Raw genomic sequence first — 17,187 nt, forward strand, 5'->3', positions numbered from 1 at the left:
CTTTAAATTGTAAATTATGTGTTAAAGATATTAGAAAATTTGATAAGTCATCTATACTTAATTTCATATTTACCATGTACTAGTCCATTCTTTTGTGTAGATCCATATTTGTTCCTGATGTAATTTTCTTTCTGTTTGAAAAACTTTTCAAACATTTCTTGTAGTGCAGGTTTACTACTAATAAATTATGTCAGCTTTTGTTTGTCTGGAAAAATGTTTATTTCACTTTCATTTCTGAAATACATTTTTCCTGGGTATAGAATTCTAGATTCTAGGTTAATAGTTTGTTTTTTTCAATACTTAGAAGTAGTCGTTCCATTAACTTCAACTTTTATAATTTTAAATAATGAGTCTTCTGTTACTCTTATCTTTGTTATTTTGTGTAACAAAGTGTCTTTTCCCCTGTAGTTCTTTCCAGATTTTCTCTTTTCACTGTTTCTCAGCAATTTTGTCATCTTTATCTTTTTCTGTTTGAGCTTCTTTGAACTTCTTATAGTTAAATGTCTATATTGTTCTTCAAATTTGGGAAACTATTGACTATTAGTTTTTCAACTGTTTTTGGTTCTTCCTCCTATCCCACTGGGACCCCTATTACATACACTGATACTGTTCCACAAACAATGATGCTCTGTTCACTTTTTTTAAGGTTTTTTTGTCTTCTTATGTGTCATTTTAGATAGATTGTATTGCTGTATCTTCAGATTTATTAATCTTTTCTTCTGCTTTGTCTAATCTTCGTATCTTTTTCATTTCAGGTATTGTGTTTTTTATCTCCAGAAATTTCACTTGGGTTTTTAAAAATATCTTCCAATTCTCTCATCCTGCTCATATATTCCTTTACCTTTTTGAGCATGTGAAGCATATTTATGATAGCTATCTTAACATCTTTGTTGACTGTTTCTATCAACTGTCATTTAATGCCATAAAAATGTCTGTTTTAATGAATTGGTTTTCTCCTGGCTATGACTCATATTTTCCTATTTCTCTGCATGTTATTGATTGAATTTCATTTTGGTGGGTGTTGAATTTTGTTTCTTTTTTAAGGAGCGTCATACTTTAATTTGGCTTGCAGTGAAGTTCTTCATATCAATTTCATGCTTATAAGGCTTTCCCTTGAACATTCCAAGGCAGATTTCTGTAGCCTTTGTTGCAGTGCTAGTTTAGTTCCTGCTAAGGTATTTTATTCTGAGGACTTTATCCAATGCCCCATGCATTTGGAGTCTTTCTACTCTGCTAGTATGAGGATAAATTGTTCTCATCTTTATGATCTGTAGGGATTGTTCTACCTTCTGCTCTCTGGTGGTTCTTTCCCCAGCTTCAGATAGTTTTCTCTCATGCAAACTCATGACAGCATTCAGTCAAGGACTAGGGGACCTTTCATAAGCTGTCTGGAGCTCCTTCTGTGAATATCTCTTCTTCCATATTCTTCCTTTCAAATTTTAGCCACACTGGTCTCCTTGAACTACAATCTCCATGTCTTCCTCTCAGTAAGACCACTGGGATTTAGATGGGTTCACCTTCTCTGAACAATAGCCTAGAGACTACATAATTTATTTTTATCCTCCTAGGACTCATAATCCTGTGCTACCTGTGAGTAAGTCATTTCAATGGAAAATACTTTTATTTCTGGTTTTCTGGTTGTTAAGGAAGGCAGATAAATCTGATCCCAGTTTTTCCATTATAGTCAGAAGCAAAGGTCATTGGTACACAATTTTTGAGTGACCGCTTTTTCTGTTAAGCTATCAGTCTTTTACTGATTGCCAATAAAGAAGACCTGTTGTTGAGGTAAAAGGTAAGAATTGATTAAAAGCCTTAGGAGAATACAACTAAGGAAAGGATATTGAATTTTAGGTTTTAAGCATATGGGCTCTTTCTATGAAGCCATAGGATCCTTTAGTAGTCCAGAAGGACTGAAGATTATGGACTTTGTGTGGAGTTTCTAGTGAGGGCATGGCAGCTGTGTTTCTGTGGAAAAGAATCACTGGGGTAAATTACATTGTGTAACTGGGGACATTCCATCTCCATCTGTCATGATATTTGGACACTGTAGAATTTCCACCTTGCAATATCTCAAGTCACTGATTCTGGAGAATGACAGGCCAACTAGTATAATAGATAAGAAATTTCTCTTGCCAAACCTATCCTCAGAAGCCAGACTAGGGTATATGAATGCGTACTCTCATCACAAAAAGAAGTTTGCTTCAGAGTTGAGTTCAGGCTGTTAACTTTTTCATTTTTAAGTATTTAATCCTTTTTATGTTGTAGTGCTGGGTGAGAATGGAGGAATAAATTAATGTATGAGGCTCAGGCTTAGGATTTATTTCTCTTTTAGAATTAAACAAAAGATGGGCTAAGAGGTTCATTATTCCTAATGAGAGGTTCATCAATTCTTTTTGAAGAATTGAACACTTCTCACTTTCAAACCTGAATTTCTTCCTCCTTTATATTCTTAATTGCTTCATAAAAGAATTGAGCTTGCTTATCTATGAATATATTTCAGATCTGACTTATTAGATAGTGAATTATTTTGTTAGGTCTACATCAAATTTTATATGTAGGATGGTTTCTTACATATTGCAGATTATGCTGTTTTGGCCTATCAGGATTACAAAAAAATTAGGTCTTTGTTAGGTACAATTACTCTAATTCATAGGATTTTTAGTCACTGTACTAAGAAAGTTTGAAAGACAGGAAACCTTTTCAGAACCAAAGAGCTAGACGCTAAAGGGGATGAGACATACTTCAGGACAGGCTGTAGTTATGACGGTGAGGGATTACATTCTAGGTAACCTTTTGATCCTTTCGAACTCCCTCCCAACTGCTCTTCCATTTCAGTCATGATGTATATGCCTCGGCTTCTCTCTATTTTTGCTCCTGCTTTTTCTCCTTCTATGGATTAACTGTGTCTTATCTCTTACTCATGGCTTCTGCTTTTTTATGGCTTTGCTACATCATAGCTTCTGCTTCCTGACTTCCTTCTTATGTGTCTTCTCTTCTGGACTAGTCCATTGTCTGTTTAATATTTCTATATTCTGATTGGGTTGAACTCTCATTCCAGGTTACATCATAGGCTGCTGACCAGCTGGCTGCTTTGGAACAAGTGCCCATCCTTGGACCAATCACTTGTAATCACGAGGCATGAGAATGTACTACCGCACTGGTGGCTCATCCATAAGGAAGCACCAAGGTGCTGATATTTTCGAAGGCTCTGTGAGGTATTCCAGACATCTTGTATTATTTTTCTAATGTGTATATGTCAACTAAATCACTGAATGAGTGAATTGATTCAAGGATACATGCATTCTACTCCGAGTGGATGAACAACACTTCGCTAAAATATCTTTTATGTTTGAAACTTCCATCCTATTTCATTTCTGGCTGTCTTTTCTCCCTTTATAACTTCTTTTCTCTCTTGCTCTTTGTATCTCAAACTGAAATTGGGGAACTCCAAGAAGACCAGATCCTTTATTGTTGGATGCAGTAAGGTGTTTCCTTTTCTGTATTATCCTATTTCCTGGCAGCTAAGTGCTTCATTCCTCACTGGCTTCATAGGATGGCTAAGAAGAAGAAATGAGATTTTCATCTAGATTCACCAACCTTAGTGTTTGTGCCATAAGAAGTGCTTAATATCAATTAGGTATTATTTTTCTATGCTCCTCATGACTGGTTCTTCACTTAGGCACATCCCAAATACTAAATTTACTTTTAAAAGTGTTCCCCTTCATATCAGGAGGTATTCCTTGTTTCTGTACCATCAATAGGGTTGGGGGGGGGCAGTAAATTGAGTAAAATAATAATTTTAAAGGGGCTAGTAATTTATTTCTCCCTCTTCATAAGACTTTCATTGTTAAAATAAGATTTCAAGGAATTAAACTCTAAATACGTATACATACTTTTAGCAAATGCAGGCTGATCAAGCACTGAATACATCTAATCAATACAGTTAGGGTCATGTTTAATTCTTAGAATTCCTAGAAGTCAAGGACAAGGTCTCTGCATTATCTTTACTAAAAACCTTCAGCAATCAAATACTTAGAAAAAGCAGTTTGGACAACTGAGTTAACAATGCTGTAGTGAAAAATATTTTCACGTTTTAGAGAAGGCGGGAATGAAGAGTTCTAGAGATTCTTGGTCAATCTAATTGAAGAGGTGATATGAATATGGACTTTTGTTCCTAGACTACTTCTGTTGGTCCTAGAACCCCTACTTGGCCATGTTAGTGGTCAAGTGAACATTCCCTTGTGTTTGGAGCTCACTGAGAAAGCGGGTACTGGTAGAGTTGAGTTGCCAATGGCTGCCAGGCCCTGGAGCATTTTCAGCTACTCAGAAAATAGTTACCATTTTTTCTTTGCCTGAGGTGGATAAAGTATAAGCAAACTTCTGTGCAGACTGCGTGTGTAGCTGCGTGCTTTTGGGACGTCTTGCTCGCTGTGATTTTAGCAGTGTTTCTGCAGCTGTGCAGCCAAGCAGAAATACCACACTCTTTGCAGAAAACCTGAGGTCAGCACAGTTTCTTCCTGGGGAAATTGTAACATTTTGTGCTGAGACTGGGATGTCTGGGCTAGAGAACGGGAGAGAAAAAACAGTTTCTGGGGTGTCCCAAACCCTTATCTCTTTGCAGAGCACAGAGCTAAGATCCCAAAGTCATTCTTGGTGGAAAGGCAGTCTCCCTTCTCTCAGGGCTGCTGGGAGGATGCAGAGTATTTTGTAAGTCACACTGCCAGAGACATTTACATCTAAGTGCTGTGTGTTTTTGGGGGTCCTGACATCAGGTTCTTGCCTCTTTCCCATTTGATGCATCATTGTTCTGTGTGGAGTGGCTTGCCTCCTCTGGACTAACTGCTTTCCATCCTCAAAAATACTCAGGACTTCAAAACAGTCTTTCTCTAACTCCACACTTCACTCGTGCCTCTTCTTCTCCACCACTTCTAGGCAGTTGAACTCCTTGGCTCTTGCAGTCTTCTGTGCTTGCCTCCAACCTAGAGAGCACACAAGACTGTAAAAAAAGGCTCCTGCTTATGACTCTGTGTCACCTGTTGGTCCATGAGCACAGAGAGCATATTTTATTCATCACTCTATCTGGGCGGTTTAGGGTTTAGTTTAAAAGCTTTCAAATGAGGACATCTGGATATAAAACCACTCTGTCTCTTATTTTCTTCATGAACTTAACTTCCTAGTCTCTAAAATGCAGATAATAATGCCTTGAAAGTTGGTATAATTAAAATATATGTATATATATGCAAGTTCTTTAGCTTATACATAGGGATTTATTTTATTTTATTTATTTTTTGAGAGGGCATCTCTCATATTTATTGATCAAATGGTTGTTAACAACAATAAAATTCTGTATAGGGGACTCAGTGCACAATCATTAATCAACCCCAAGCCTAATTCTCAGCAGTCTCCAATCTTCTGAAGCGTAACAAACAAGTTCTTACATGGTGAACAAGTTCTTACATGGTGAACAGTACAAGGGCAGTCATCACAGAAACTTTTGGTTTTGCTCATGCATTATGAACTATAAACAGTTCAAATATGAATACTCATTTGATTTTTATACTTGATTTATATGTGAATCCCACATTTCTCCCTTATTATTATTATTATTATTATTATTATTTTAATAAAATGCTGAAGTGGTAGGTAGATGCAAGATAAAGGTAGAAAACATAATTTAGTGCTGTAAGAGGGCAAATGTAGATGATCAGGTCTGTGCCTATCGACTAAGTATTAATCCAAGTTAGACAAGGGCAACAAAATATCCACAGATGCAGAAGATTTCTCTCAAGACAGGGGGGGTGAGGTTCTAAGCCTCACCTCTGTTGATCCCCAATTTCTCACCTGATGGCCCCCCTGCGACTGTGCCTGTCTTAGGTTGTTCCTCCCTTGAGGAATCTTACCCGTCTCTGGCTAACCAGTCATCTTCCGGGGCCATACAGGGAAATGTAAAGTTGGTAAGTGAGAGAGAGGCCTTATTGTTTGAAAAGGTTAGCTTTTTACTTCTTTGCAGATTTATGCCCTGTGGCTTCTATGCCCAGCATTTGTCCTGAGGTATCTTTACCACTTGGAAGAATTATGATATTCAGTAATTTTCTATATGAGGCACGAATTCTAATAAAAGGTTGTAATTAGGAAGGAAGAAGAAAAGCTATAGAAGTAGCAGATGGAAGAAAACATGAGAAGATTGATAATTTCTTTGACATATCTTCTTGTAGAGTAACATAAGCATGTATAGGTTTTAACAAACTGCTAATGAAATTGCATACACACATTAACATAATAGGAATACAGCTACATAACAAAAACAGACCTACAATTACCAGCCATATCCAGTGAAACCAAGAAAACCAGTTAGGTACCCTAGGCATTTGTGAAAACTTATCAATAATATGATGGATATTGTCTAACTGAATTTGAATAGTTTGAGAAAAATCAGACAAATTAAAACAACACATTCCTGGGAACTGTTCACATCCCATATGTTCTTATAACAGTAGATAGTCTATAGTCGCACGATTTTGGAGCACTGCAACTTGCACTTCTCCTAATTCTTGGTAGAGTTCCGACAGTATAGATCCAGTCAAATTTGTTGTTTTACTGTATGCACAGGCCAGCTTAGATATCTCCTTCTTCATTCCAATGGCAAGTCCAGGAACTGGTGGGATGAATGCAGCTACAACTGCAACAGCACCAGGATCTTTGTTGAAGTTTTTTGATAATCATCTTCTGGAATGACTCTTCCAGAGAATGTTGATGTTGGAAGTTCTTCTTCATATCGTATCTTAATTCGTTTTTTGGGTAGCCAAATTAGGCTTTGATCTTCTGTATAAACACAAACAAACCCTTTGCCCACACTTTGATATGACCTTTATACCATTGTGAAGAACCTATTGGAGACGACCACACAGGAACTGCTTTTTTTTTAAGAGAAAGAAATGTTATCAGAAAAATGTACTTCCATAGCTGATCATCCGACACCCTTTAAAAGATCAAAATTAAGGATATGTAAAGCATGCATTAATCATTGATTTGCAGTTAGTTTTATCCTATCAGGGAGTAATCCCCCTTTTCTTTCTCTCTTTCTTTTTTTTTTATCATTAATCTACAATTGCATGAAGAATATTATGTTTACTAGGCTCTCCCCTATACCAAGTCCCCCTCACAAACCCCCTTACAGTCACTGTCCATCAGCATAGCAAAATGTTGTAGAATCACTACTTGTCTTCTCTGTGTTGCACAGCCCTCCCCTTTCTCCCACCCCCCACATTATGCATGCTAATCATAATACCCCCTTTCTTCCCCCCCCCTTATCCCTCCCTATCCACCCATCCTCCCTAGTCCCTTTCCCTTTAGTACCTGTTAGTCCATTCATGTGTTCTGTGATTCTGCTGCTGTTTTGTTCCTTCAGTTTTTCCTTTGTTCTTATACTCCACAGATGAGTGAAATGATTTGGTATTTGTCTTTCTCCACTTGGCTTATTTCACTGAGCATAATGCCCTCTAGCTCCATCCATGTTGTTGCAAATGGTAGAATTTGTTTTCTTCTTATGGCTGAATAATATTCCATTGGGTATATTTACCACATCTTCTTTATCCATTCATCTACTGATGGACACTTAGGTGGCTTCCAATTCTTGGCTATTGTAAATAGTGCTGCGATAAACATAGGGGTGCATCTATCTTTTTCAAACTGGAGTGCTGCATTCTTAGGGTAAATTCCTAGGAGTGGAATTCCTGGGTCAAATGGTAAGTCTATTTTGAGAATTTTGAGGAATCTCCATACTGCTTTCCACAATGGTTGAACTAATTTAGATTCCCACCAGCAGTGTAGGAGGGTTCCCCTTTCTCCACAGCCTCGCCAACATTTGTTGTTGTTTGTCTTTTGGATGGCAGCCATCCTTACTGGTGTGAGGTGATACCTCATTGTAGTTTTAATTTGCATTTCTCTGATAATTAGCGATGTGGAGCATCTTTTCATGTGTCTGTTGGCCATCTGAATTTCTTTTTTGGAGAACTGTCTGTTCAGTTCCTCTGCCCATTTTTTAATTGGATTATTTGTCTTTTGTTTGTTGAGGTGGGTGAGCTCTTTATATATTTTGGATGTCAAGCGTTTATCGGATCTGTCATTTACAAATATATTCTCCCATACTGTAGGATACCTTTTTGTTCTATTGATGGTGTCTTTTGCTGTACAGAAGCTTTTCAGCTTAATATAGTCCCACTTGTTCATTTTTGCTTTTGTTTTCCTTGCCCGGGGAGGTATGTTCAAGAAGAGGTCACTCATGTTTATGTCTAAGAGATTTTTGCCTATGTTTTTTTCTAAGAGTTTTATGGTTTCATGACTTACATTCAGGTCTTTGATCCATTTCGAATTTACTTTTGTGTATGGAGTTAGACAGTGGTCCAGTTTCATTCTCTTACATGTAGCTGTCCAGTTTTGCCAGCACCATCTGTTGAAGAGACTGTCATTTCCCCATTGTATGTCCATGGCTTCTTTATCAAATATTAATTGACCATATATGTTAGGGTTAATGTCTGGAGTCTCTAATCTGTTCCACTGGTCTGTGGCTCTGTTCTTGTGCCAGTACCAAATTGTCTTGATTACTATGGCTTTGTAGTAGAGCTTGAAGTTGGGGAGTGAGATCCCCCCTACTTTATTCTTCTTTCTCAGGATTGCTTTGGCTATTCAGGGTCTTTGGTGTTTCCATATGAATTTTTGAACTATTTGTTCCAGTTCATTGAAGAATGTTGCTGGTAATTTGATAGGGATTGCATCAAATCTGTATATTGCTTTGTGCAGGATGGCCATTTTGACGATATTAATTCATCCTAGCCAAGAGCATGGGATGAGTTTCCATTGTTAGTGTCCCCTTTAATTTCTCTTAAGAGTGACTTGTAGTTTTCAGGGTATAGGTCATTCACTTCTTTGGTTAGGTTTATTCCTAGGTATTTTATTCTTTTTGATGCAATTGTGAATGGAGTTGTTTTCCTGATTTCTCTTTCTACTAGTTCATTGTTAGTGTATAGGAAAGCTACAGATTTCTGTGTGTTAATTTTGTATCCTGCAACTTTGCTGTATACCAATATGAGTTCTAGTAATTTTGGAGTGCAGTCTTTAGTGTTTTTTATGTACAATATCATGTCATCTGCAAATAGTGACAGTTTAACTTCTTCTTTACCAATCTGGATTCCTTGTATTTCTTTGTTTTGTCTAATTGCCATGGCTAGGACCTCCAGTACTATGTTAAATAACAGTGGAGAGAGTGGGCATCCCTGTCTAGTTCCCGATCTCAGAGGAAAAGCTTTCAGCTTCTCGCTGTTCAGTATGATGTTGGCTGTGGGTTTATCATATATGGCCTTCATTATGTTGAGGTACTTGCCCTCTATTCCCATTTTGCTGAGAGTTTTTATCATGAATGGATGTTGAATTTTGTCAAATGCTTTTTCAGCATCTATGGAGATGGTCATGTAGTTTTTATCTTTCTTTTTGTTGAAGTGGTGGATGATGTTGATGGACTTTCGAATGTTGTACCATCCTTGCATCCTTGGGATGAATCTCACTTGGTCATGGTGTATGATCCTTTTGATGTATTTTTGAATTCGGTTTGCTAATATTTTGTTGAGTATTTTTGCATCTACGTTCATCAGGGTTATTGGTCTGTAGTTTTCTTTTTTGGTGGGTTCTTTGCCTGGTTTTGGTATTAGGGTGATGTTAGCTTAATAGAATGAGTTTGGGAGTATTCCCTCCTCTTCTATTTTTTGGAAAACTTTAAGGAGAATGGGTATTATGTCTTCTCTGTATGTCTGATAAAATTCCGAGGTAAATCCATCTGGCCCGGGAGTTTTGTTCTTTGGTAGTTTTTTGATTACCGCTTCAATTTCGTTGCTGGTAATTGGTCTGTTTAGATTTTCTGTTTCTTCCTGGGTCAATCTTGGAAGGTTATATTTTTCTAGGAAGTTGTCCATTTCTCCTAGGTTTCCCAGCTTGTTAGCATATAGGTTTTCATAGTATTCTCCAATAATTCTTTGCATTTCTGTGGGGTCCATCGTGATTTTTCCTTTCTCGTTTCTGATACTGTTGATTTGTGTTGACTCTCTTTTCTTCTTAATAAGTCTGGCTAGAGGCTTATCTATTTTGTTTATTTTCTCGAAGAACCAGCTCTTGGTTTCATTGATTTTTGCTATTGTTTTATTCTTCTCAATTTTATTTATTTCTTCTCTGATCTTTATTATGTCCCTCCTTCTGCTGACCTTAGGCCTCATCTGTTCTTCTTTTTCCAATTTCGATAATTATGACATTAGACCATTCATTTGGGATTGCTCTTCCTTTTTTAAATATTCTTGGATTGCTATATACTTTCCTCTTAAGACTGCTTTTGCTGCGTCCCACAGAAGTTGGGGCTTAGTGTTGTTGTTGTCATTTGTTTCCATATATTGCTGGATCTCCATTTTGATTTGGTCATTGATCCATTGATTATTTAGGAGCATGTTGTTAAGCCTCCATGTGTTTGTGAGCCTCTTTGCTTTCTTTGTACAGTTTATTTCTAGTTTTATGCCTTTGTGGTCTGAAAAGTTGGTTGGTAGGATTTCAATCTTTTGAAATTTTCTGAGGCTCTTTTTGTGGCCTAGTATGTAGTCTATTCTGGAGAATGTTCCATGTGCACTTGAGAAGAATGTATATCCCGCTGCTTTTGGATGTAGAGTTCTATAGATGTCTATTAGGTCCATCTGCTCTACTGTGTTGTTCAGTGCTTCCGTGTCCTTACTTATTTTCTGCCCAGTGGATCTATCCTTTGGGGTGAGTGGTGTGTTGAAGTCTCCTAAAATGAATGCATTGCAGTCTATATCCCCCTTTAGTTCTGTTAGTATTTGTTTCACATATGCTGGTGCTCCTGTGTTGGGTGCATATATATTTAGAATGGTTATATCCTCTTGTTTGACTGAGCCTTTTATCATTATGTAGTGTCCTTCTTTATCTCTTGTTACTTTCTTTGTTTTGAAGTCTATTTTGTCTGATATTAGTACTGCAACCCCTGCTTTCTTCTCTCTGTTGTTTGCCTGAAATATGTTTTTCCATCCCTTGACTTTTAGTCTGTGCATGTCTTTGGGTTTGAGGTGAGTTTCTTGTAAGCAGCATACAGATGGATCTTGCTTTTTTTATCCATTCTGTTACTCTGTGTCTTTTGATTGGTGCATTCAGCCCATTTACATTTAGGGTGACTATTGAAAGATATGTACTTATTGCCATTGAGGGCTTTAGATTCGTGGTTACCAAAGGTTCAAGGTTAGCCTCTTTAGTATCTTACTCTCTAACTTAGCTCACTTTTTGAGCTGTTATATATACTGTCTGGAGATTCTTTTCTTCTCTCCCTTCTTATTCCTCCTCCTCCATTCTTTATATGTTGGTTGTTTTATTCTGTGCTCTTTCGTGTTTCATTTAACTGCTTCTAGTGGGTAGTTGATTTTATTTTTTGCTTTTAGTTAGTATTTGGTTGGTCTGCTTTCTTTGCTGTGATTTTATTTTCTCTGCTGACAGCTGTTTAGTCTTAGGAGTGCTCCCTTCTAGAATAGTCCCTCTGGAATACCCTGTAGAGGTGGTTTGTGGGAGGCAAATTCCCTCAACTTTTGCTTGTCTTGGAATTGTTTAATCTCTCCTTCATATTTAAATGATAATCATGCTGGATACAGTATCCTTGGTTCAAGGCCCTTCTGTTTCATTGCATTAAATATATCATGCCATTCTCTTCTGGCCTGTAAGGTTTCTGTTGAGATGTCTGATGATAGCCTGATGGGTTTTCCTTTATAGGTGACCTTTTTCTCTCTAGCTGCCTTTAAAACTTTGTCCTTGTCCTTGATCTTTGCCATTTTAATTATTATGTGTCTTGGTGTTGCCCTCCTTGGATCCCTTGTCATGGGAGTTCTGTGTACCTCTGTGGTCTGAGAGGCCATTTCCTCCCCTAGTTTGGGGAAGTTTTCAGCAACTTTTTCTTCAAAGACACTTTCTATCCCTTTTTCTCTCTCTTCTTCTTCTGGTACCCCTATAATATGGATATTGTTCCTTTAGGATTGGTCACTCCATTCTCTTAATATTGTTTCATTCCTGGAGATCCTTTTGTCTCTCTCTCTGTGTCAGCTTCTATGCATTCCTGTTCTCTGGTTTCAATTCCATCCATGGCCTCTTGCTTCCTATCCATTCTGCTTATAAACCCTTCCAGAGTTTGTTTCACTTCTGTAATCTCTTTCCGGGCGTCTGTAATCTCCCTCCGGACTTCATCCCTTAGCTCTTGTATATTTCTCTGCATCTCCGTCAGCATGTTTATGATTTTTATTTTGAATTCTTTGTCAGGAAGACTGGTTAGGTCTGTCTCCTTCTCTGGTGTTGTCTCTGTGATCTTGGTTTGCCTGTAATTTTGCCTTTTCATGGTGATAGAGATAGTTTGCAGAGCTGGGACGAGTGATGGCTGGAAGAGCTTCCCTTCTTGTTGGTTTGTGGCCCTCCTCTCCTGGGAGAACAGCGACCTCTAGTGGCTTGTGCTGGGCAGCTGCGCACAGACGGAGCTTCTGATTCTTTCCCAGCTGCTATGGAGTTTATCTCTGCTGTTGCTGTGGGCGTGGCCTGCCTCGGGCTGCTGCTCCAAAATGGTGGAGCTGCGTTGGAGGGGGAATGGCCGGGAGGCTGTTTATCTCCATGAGGGCCTCTGAGCTGCCCTGCTATCCAGGGGTTTAGGGTTCCTGGAGTTCCCTGCTGCTGGACTAATTGTCCCAGGATGCTTCTGTCCTGCTGTGGGGTCCCTGTCCCTTTAAGACTTCCAAAAAGCACTCACTTTTCTTTGTCCCCAGGGCGTTGGCTGCAGGGACCCGCTCTCAAGTCTTACTGTCCTGTTTCCCTAGTATCCAGGACCCCATGCATGCACTTTGTCTGTGCTCCAGTGCGATGGCTAGCGCTGGGTGTTTAGCAGTCCTGGGCTCTCTCTCCCTCCCTGCTCTGTCTCCTCTCCTCCCGCTGGGAGCTGGGGTGTGGGTCGCTTGGGTCCCACCGGGCCATGGCTTGTATCTTACCCGCTTCACAAGGCGCTGGGTTCTCGCAGGTGTGGATGTGGTCTGGATGTTGTCCTGTGTCTTCTGGTCTCTCTTTTAGGAAGAGTTGCCTTTGTTGTATTTTCAAAAATATATGTGGTTTTGGGAGGAGATTTCCGCTACTCTACTCATGCCACCATCTTGGCTCCACCTCTACATTACATTTTGGGATTTATTTTTATTGAATGAATAAATCAGGACCCTCTTTGAAGGAGAAAAAACATGTCACAAAGATACATAGGTTGAGGAGGACATAAGAGAGAGGAAGGTATGGATAGCAAAGAAGCCAGCTTTTTATTAACATGGGTATAGGAGGGGGTGGTGGGATGTTATGGGCTGATTCTAAATGCTTGTGTCTTCCCAGTCTTTCATGGTGCAGGCAGGCTGGACCACCCACTGTTTGTCCTCCCCAGGCTCCTTCTCTGCTGCAGTCTTCATCCCCAATACCACCCTGAGTTGTCACCTGGATTTCCAGGTTCTGTGGGCAGAGATGTATCAGAATAAGGTGTCAGGGGAAAGAGCTCCTTTTTTCTTTTTGTTTAGATCCAAGCTTAGGGTCTATCAGCTGGACACTGACCTTCTCTTGGAAGTGCTAGCGTGGTTCTGCTTGTTCCAGGGATTTCCATTTGTGCAGAAACGTGATTAATGTAGGCCTATTTCATGTCTCACCTTTCTTGGGACAATAAAGAAAAAAATGAAGACTTTGTCAGTCCATGAGTACACCTAAGAGAGTATCAAGGCAAGATCGCTGAGGTAGGCGATGAAGGAGCAGCCCTCAATGTTCTGCTTCTGTAGACACAGAACTGACTAAGCATTCCTTGAAGATTTCTGACATGTTAGCACAAATTTTTTCCATATGATCTCTTTATCTTAATTTTCACAACATGTGAGATACGTATTATCATTGCCATTTTGTAGAAATAGAGTTGGGGGTAAAGTAACTTCTCCAAAGGCACGTAACAAGTAAGTCGAAGCCAGGATTTGAACCTGCATCCACCTGACTGTTAAGTTTGGCTTCTCCCCCTTAACCTCAGCTGTTTCCTCTGTACTGAAAAATACTTTGCCCCCAAATACAAATTCCAATGTCAAGTACAACCTTCAATTCCATATATTTGGGTGGTGTGGACACACTTGTGAATCTTTCAAAAGCTACACTTTTTTCTCCTGGAAAAATATACTTATGTACCAAATTTTACATCTAATTTCTTGGATTAACAGAGCCCTGAATCCCATCTGTGGGATTTATGATCTAGTCCAAATCATCATTTTACTTATGGGAAAACCAAACACCAAGAGAGAAGGAAGGAAATATTTAGTCAATCAGAATCCAGAATTTAGAATCCAGGCCTTTGCAATCTCAGTCTAGTTTTACTTTGCTGCTCTATGGGCCTCTCCTGCTCAACTGTGCACTGAGAAAAAACACTCAGGAAAAGAATAAAAGTCAAGGGAAAGGAAGGTAACTGCTTTAATTATATAACCTCCAGTTTCTAGGCCCAAATTGCTATTGGCTGGGAGGACACTGACAGTGGAGGCCGAGCATGCTGGTGATCTTCACTCTTCCAGGTGTTATTGGTCCAAGAAGCCTGAATTTCCAGAGTACCTCATTTACTAAGGGGCAGCTTACCCAGAGAAAAAATCTGCAACATCAATATTTTTAGCCTTGCCTCATGCCCTATAGATCAAGGGCTTGTTCTTATCTGCCAGCATCCACTGACATATTTCCCTGGGATCGAAGAAGAAAAAGAAATTGCAGGTAGAGTGTGCAGCTAGCTGGCATACTGTGTTTTTATTGAGAGACTTTACTATCCCCACATTGCCTGGATTCCCAAAATCCATGCAGTCAAGAGTCTCAGCATGCATGGGGAGGCAATGGAGAGCCCTGCCTGTAAGCTTCGGCTGTTCCACATCGGTTGGCTCCTTACCATATCGGAAGATAATCTTCAAGGGCTTTGACTCTTATCATGGCACTTCTGTGTTTTTATGATAAAACAGAGGAAATCCATGTTGTGTATAAATGTAGATCTTTGTACAGACTTACCTAGGGAACTGCTAAGGGTACATTACACACACTGCTAAGTTCAGGACCCACAAAGGAAGAAAAATTCATGAAGGTACACTGTGATTTTGATTAATTGCTCAAAAGCACCTCTTGGGTAAAATCAACTCTTATAAACTCTTATTGAGTATGTGCCTGGAACTGTATTAGGTGATGGAGATGTAAAGGGGGCAAGGGTCAAGGCTTCTATCCACCTATCTATCCATCTGTCCATCCATTCTTTCAGGGAAAAAGTATTCTAGGATTTCTACAGGAGCACAGAAAAAGTTAATGTAAGTCAAATTAAACAGTTAGGTAGGGCAGCCTGGGGGAATTGGCCATTAAGTTGAATTTTAAAACAAAGTGGAACACCCTGGATAAACTGAAGATTAACGCAGGATGAGTGGGGCATTTATTTGATGCAGAGGGTGTACGATGCATGTACACAGCATGGAAGCATTGTACCCAACCAGCATGTTGGGTTTAGTGAATCGTATGTATTTCAGTATCATTGGAGTAGACATTGTATGCAGTGGAGGCAGGAAGACAACAGCCTAGGGCAGGGACCAGATCACAAAGAGTTTTATGTGCTAAGCTAAGAAGTCTGAACTTTATCTTGAAAACTAAGGGGAGCTATTGAAGAATTTTAATGGGAGCAAGTGGCAGTATCAAATTTACATTTTGGACAAATTACTCTGTCTGCAGGGAGGCGGTTGCATTAGAAGTGGCCAGACTAGAGATTGAAAGATGAGTTAGGGGGCTACTGCTGTGATCCACATGGGTCGAGAATAAAGCGGTAACCGTTCCTAAAGACAGGAAGGCAGATATATTAAAAAAGACAGGTAAGATGTAGGATGTAAAAGATTTGGACTTTTTGTAAGTTGTATTGAAATGAAAGGAGAGAACAAATGAAGGATTCTGCTTCAGCCAATTGTCTGTATGGTGGAACCATTCACCAAAATAGTGAATATAATCAAAACTGCATGAATCAAGAGCATTAAGTAAGTCAAATGAATTGCTTTTAGAATATTTCGAATGTGTAGTTGGATGAATATTTAAACGCAATTCCAGCATCACAGTTTGATACATGGGTCGCAGGGAAGAAATAGATTTTGGATTCATTATTCGTAGATGGCTATGGACAAGATCACTCAAAGAGAATGTAAAGGTCAGGGTGGAGTCCATGAAGTAGACCAAGGAGGGGCCAGAAGGGTAGAAGTAAAAGTGGAGAAAAGTTATGTCAACAGAGGCCAAGAGAGGAGAAATTTGCAGTAAGGAAGAGCTCTACATGGTTAGATACTTTGGAAGACACACAGGATGGCTTCGGGAGTTCAGTGATACGGTGGGCTTTGGTGTCCTACAAAAGATCAATTTCATGAGAGGGGCAAAGTTAGAAGCTATTTTCTAAGGAGATGAATGGTGAGTGGGAAAAATTAGAAATGATAAAATCAGAAATAACTGATCTAGATAATGCTTTCAGGAAGATAGTGAAGGGAAGGAGGAAGGTAGGAAGGTTGGGCAAGAGTATACGTTTTTGATTTGTGTTGTTTTACTTTGGGAAACCTGAAAGTGTTTATTTTCTGGGTAGGAAGAATTCTTATAAAGGAGAAGTTGAATAAACAGGGGAGATAAATGATGCAGCAGAATCCATTGGGAGGTACAAGGGGCTGGGTTCTAAAACATTAATAGAGAAACTACTCTTAGATGGCAGACCAGAAGGAAGGGGGAAGAGAGGGCACAGATGGAGGTAAAGATGCAGGTGGCAGGGTAGAAACTCAGAGACTCACTGCCAGTAAGTTGTATTTTCATGATAATGACATAGGCAAGTCTTTTTTGAGGATGGCTGGGGAGGCACCATGAAGGGCATAGGGTAACTGGAGCTGGAAGTAACTAGAGGCCATTTGAGGATCACCGGGCAGTGCTGCGGGCCCAGTATATTTGAAGTTGTAGTGGCACCAGTGTGTGTGTGCTTCAGGAGACCGCCTGTAGGGTCACTTGAGTGCCGGCCACACATCAGACTGTGGTCTGGAACACGGTCCCACCTTTCTACCAGGGAGCGGCTGTGGGGTGCAAGAT

At 39.4% G+C, this 17,187-nt stretch overlaps 1 long non-coding RNA gene across 1 annotated transcript in view; it reads left to right on the plus strand.

Moving 5' to 3' along the window:
* The window catches only part of LOC130684964 (uncharacterized), a 180,330-nt gene that overhangs the window by 105,049 nt on the left and 58,094 nt on the right, over positions 1-17,187 (plus strand). The window contains exon 4 of the long non-coding RNA XR_008999405.1: positions 3,059-3,215. This is a non-coding gene — a long non-coding RNA (uncharacterized LOC130684964). The remainder of the gene's footprint in view (positions 1-3,058; positions 3,216-17,187) is intronic.

Source organism: Manis pentadactyla, chromosome 9, assembly GCF_030020395.1.
Source record: "Manis pentadactyla isolate mManPen7 chromosome 9, mManPen7.hap1, whole genome shotgun sequence".
Classification (NCBI taxonomy): Eukaryota; Metazoa; Chordata; class Mammalia; order Pholidota; family Manidae; genus Manis; species Manis pentadactyla.